Source organism: Gracilinanus agilis, chromosome 6, assembly GCF_016433145.1.
Source record: "Gracilinanus agilis isolate LMUSP501 chromosome 6, AgileGrace, whole genome shotgun sequence".
Lineage (NCBI taxonomy): Eukaryota > Metazoa > Chordata > Mammalia > Didelphimorphia > Didelphidae > Gracilinanus > Gracilinanus agilis.
This window is the reverse complement of record NC_058135.1, coordinates 185,921,950-185,926,894: the sequence shown is the minus strand read 5'-3', so window position 1 is coordinate 185,926,894 and position 4,945 is coordinate 185,921,950.

Sequence of the window (4,945 nt, the reverse complement as noted above, 5' to 3'; positions counted from 1 at the left end):
CCAATGAGTTTACTAGAGAGAGATCACCCTAAATAAATGGGGCCATTCTTAATTTCTCCTGACAATGTGAGAAAACCAGTGGAGTGCATGGCTGTCCAGTCTCTCCCTCTTGCCATGTGTTACTATCTTCCTTTTCACACATATGATTTTTCATACTATATTTTAATTCGCTTTGCAAATACTGTTTTTAAATATGTTTTGGCCTGCTTATTCTCATCTTGAACCTTTTGTTGTAATTAGGATAAGAATTTCTATTCTTTGGAGATTTTATTGTTATAATGTTTGGAAGCCACATAATGCCAACAGTTCTGTTAAAGTAAATATTATTTGAGGTAGATAATAAGTTTTGTGAAAAGGAGTTCTCAAATTCGCTTTCAAATCAATCCCCTTTTTTTATACACTTAAGGAAGATCCAGAGGCACTTTCTCCAAGAGATTTAAGGAATTTCACCAAGGAATAATTGTCAGATCTTAAGTTTAAAAAAAAGTGTGTATGTCTGTGTGTACATGTTCATGTGTTCCTTTATGTTTCTGGGTATGTGTAAGTTTTAAAAGGGTCTTAGAGAAAGTTGATGAAGTCCTAAATTCTAGTCTTGGCCTCTTCACTTGACATGAGACACAGTAAGTCACATAAGTTCTCTGAACCTTTGTTTCTTTCTATAAAATAAAGGAAGTTGGAGTAGATGAGCTCAAAGCTCTTTCTTGTCTCTAAGTGCTCTGACTTGTATTTAGAGAATAACTTCTGCTTGGAAACTCCTTAGAACAAATTAAAAATTCAACATTGTTTTTCCTTTTTAAATGCTTGCCAATAAGTAATGTACCTAAGGCATCTGTCACTTAAAGTTTAAAATAATCTGTATAGATTCAGGAATATAATAGGGCATTTTGTAGAATTACTTGGAAAAAAATTTCTGCTTAGGAATATGTAGAAAAATTTTTTTTCTGTTGCTGCCTAGGACCAAGCTTGTTCCTTAGTCATGTAAATATTCATGAGAGCTGGAGGATGTGGTAGAAAGAACATTAGAGATAAAAGACCTGATTTAGAACCTTGGCTCTTTGAACAGCTGTGTGCCATTTAACCTTTCTGAAACTCAGGTTCCTCATCAGTAAAACAAAAAAGTATAAGCACATTTGCTTATCTACTTCAACAACTAATTTTTTGAGGAAAGTACTTAAGAAACCATAAACTACCAGTGTAATGATGAAATATCTTTTTTTTTCTCCATGAGTTGTCTTTGTTATTGGACACTGCTAAAGCATGTTTTTTTTAGCTCTCTTGTTGTCACCTGATCATCTTTGAGTGGAAATTAAGTGGTGGTCTTTACTTTGTACAAGCTAAGTGTGGGATAATATAAATCATATAGAAGTGCTTGGAGTTTTGTGAAAAAAATATAATAAAATGCTGGATATAATTTACTCATTCCACTCCCCATACTTGGTTTCTTTAATTCTTCATGTTCTTTGAAATAATATTGCCCCCTCAGGGGAGAGAAAAAATCTAAATAGAGTTTGGAAAATAAAAAAAGGAAAGCTGGTTATTTTTAAGGATTCTATTGTGAAACATGAATGCAAACTCTGAGCTAAGATATTAAAAGTCTTTCCCTGAATTTTTGGACAAGAAATAGACATCGCCTAACACTAAGCTCCCAAGCAAGTATTGCCACTGGCTCTTTTTTTGCCTATTAATTAAAAGAAGAGAGATTCCTGCTGGATTTTTTTTGGGGGATTTGGGGGGAGCATGGCACTTGGTCCTAATCATTCTTAGGAAATAGATAAATCTGTAAAGTTAAAAATCATCCAGGAAATTATAGTATTTCCAGGTATATTGTGTTCCATTTCTTTCCTCATTGGTAAAATATTTGAAATATTTGATGGATATGTGATACCGTTCATATAGTAAGTCTCTCTATATCCTCCCAATAAGGATAGATACTTATTGATCTGTTAAGGCACAGAGAAGTTCAATAACTTGTTGGTGTTGTTTTGACCAATAAATGCCAAAGTCAGATTTTTGAACCGAATTCTTCCAGATTTCCATCTCAATTCTGTAGTGGTCTCTATGACTAAGAAGAGATTAAAAATTGTTTTTTTTTATTTCTCATTGTATTTACATGTAATAAAAATAAGCAGATAGCATGTTGTACCTCAAAAAATGTCATGCTATGAAATGCGACATGCTAAACATTCTATAATCCTACAATTTAGCACTTCAGCTTAGAGTCACTGTCATCACAATGGATGTGTTCAAAAGTTCCTCTTTCAAATCTGTCTTTGCACAAGATTTCCTCAATCCTGCTAGCTTTGCTCTGTTTATCCCTCACTTCTTTCAAGACTCCTCTCAGGGGCTACTTCCTATTTGAAGGCATTCCTGATCCCCTTTAATTGATTGTTAGTTTTCTTCTGTAACTTAGTCCTGCCTGATGAGAGAGGGTGGTCGTATGGGGTCAGGAGACGTAGAGTATATATATATATGTATATATATATATGTATATACATATATATATATATATTTATCTATCTCTAGAGGAAAGTGTTTATCCATATCTATATATTTATATGTATATAAAACAATTTTATATAAAATACATACATGTATTTGTAATTATATATAATACCACATCATTTTACATATACAAATATTTTTGTGCATGTTTATATTTACATTCATATAGATGAACATGTCTATGCACAGATATAAAACTTTCTGTGTATATATGTGTATTATATTATAAGATATATATTTGTGTGTTTATGTGTGTGTATGCATGTGTTTTGTATGTGTGCATGTATATATAAAATTTACACAGTCCTCCGGCACATAGTAGGTATTTAATAAATGCTCACTTGCTGAATTAATTGAATGGCATCTCCTGCGGCACATAAGCCATTCTAGCCACACTTCTAAAGATCAGAATGCTTGAAAGAAGCAACAAACATCTGCTAAAGTTAATGGTTTTTCTACAGAGAGAATTCGATATTCTCTAGTGGTAGAAATGAGAACGAAGAGAAGACAGCAATTAAAACAGTTATGTTTCTCTGCCAGGGGAGGTTTTATCCCATCATTATCATCCTTTCTAGAAGTTAAACAATATATGACCATTGCTCTACCACTGGCCCAGGTTTCATGCCACCTAGAACTTAAAGCCCCAGGACGATTGGTAGCAACAGAAAAGATTCACTACAAAGTGCCAGAATCTGGGGCTTTTACAAACACTGCCATTTGCCAGGTTTAACTTGAAATAAAATCTAATCTTGCAAATAACTGAAATGGAACAAAATAAATAAAACATCTGTTTTCAAATGATTTTAAATGTTTATAAGTTGAGCCAGTCACTTTCTAACTCAATCAACTTGTCCTTGGGAGTTAATGGGCTGTGATATACTTTATTTATATGGCTATCCATTTTAAAAGGATTTCATTTTAGCCCTTGGCTATGTAGTCTTGTCTTTACTTTGTAAAGACTTCTTCTGGAAGAAGTAAGACTGATCTCCCTCAAAACTTCTGGCTGTGTTTGTTTTTGTAAAATGAAGGCATGTTGCAGAAAAAGAATTGTATTCAAAGATAGGAGATTCCATCTCAAGGCTCTGGCCCAACTACCAATTTGTTCTGTGCCTAACATTTTGGGGTCTCAGTTTCTGACTTTGAAAAAATGTGACAATTCCTGGATTAGATGATCTATCATTCCTCAAATTTCTTCTATTCTGCCTTAACACCTAATATGTTATTTTTAATGTACAGTGTCATTTGTTGATGAGTAAGTTAGTTTATAGAGTACAGTGAATGCTACAGTGTTATTGGCAGTGACACTGTTTTAATTATTTTAACCAATTGATATTTATTGAACATCTAATGAATTTAAAGTCTAGCAGTGGTAGATATTGTGGAAGATTTATGAGAATTATGGCATACATATTTTATTCCTAAATAACCAACTGAAATAACCACTTGGGTTATTAATGATAAATCTATGTGTCTCTTACAACAATCATACCACTCATTGTAGTGTTCCCAATTTACTGTTGATACCAGTGGCGGAGCCTAAAGCATTCCATTGAGATCTATCATAAACCAATTTGTTAAAGAGGTTAAGTTGTTTGTAAAATGGTTTAAAGTTAATAAGTGGCTTCATCAGTAAAAGGAACTCCAACTAATGAAGAAAAACAATTATGGTTTTAGAGAATAGATAATGACCATACTTCCTACTTCACTACAGAAAAGGGACTAGTATGACAGAATATTGTACTCATTGTCAGAAATAGTCACTGATTTGGATTTTTGGGGTTATTTATTTATTGTGTCACCATGGAGTGTTCAGTGGGATAAAATGATGTGAAACAGAACTGGTGCAGAAAACAAAAGAAATCAATGAAACTTATTTTGAAAAGGATAAAAATTCAAATGGCTTCTTCTGAGTTCCTTATAAGATTTGGTTTTCATGGAATTATCAAAGATTTACTTTATTGTTTTATTTACCTTGTAATACTCTTAACTGAATAAAAAAAGTATTCCTCTAATTGTTCAGTACTGAAACAAGCTCAATCCCTTTCTAATGTTGATATATACTTAAGAGGGAAACATCTCCCAGAAGAGAGTAGCAGAATGCTTTAAATCCCTTAGTCATCAGAAAGTTATTCATAAAGTTGAAAACCTCCTAACTTTCCTTCTGTCTTGTTTATGCTCAGACTCAAGAGCGATAGTATTTAAAGTCATAATAAATTTGAAGGAAAATGTTAATTTTCAACTGTGAAAGAAATATCTGTTTAATGGAAGTCTTAAGGGAGGCATGATAGCTATTTTAAACATTTCAAAGGGTTTATTCTGCATATCTCTGTAAGGCAGAATCCAGAAATGGATAGAGATTATAGGGAAACAGATTTTTCCTTAATATGAGGAAGAATTGCTCACCAATTAAACTTTTGCAGAGCTGAAATAAGAAGCCTCATGA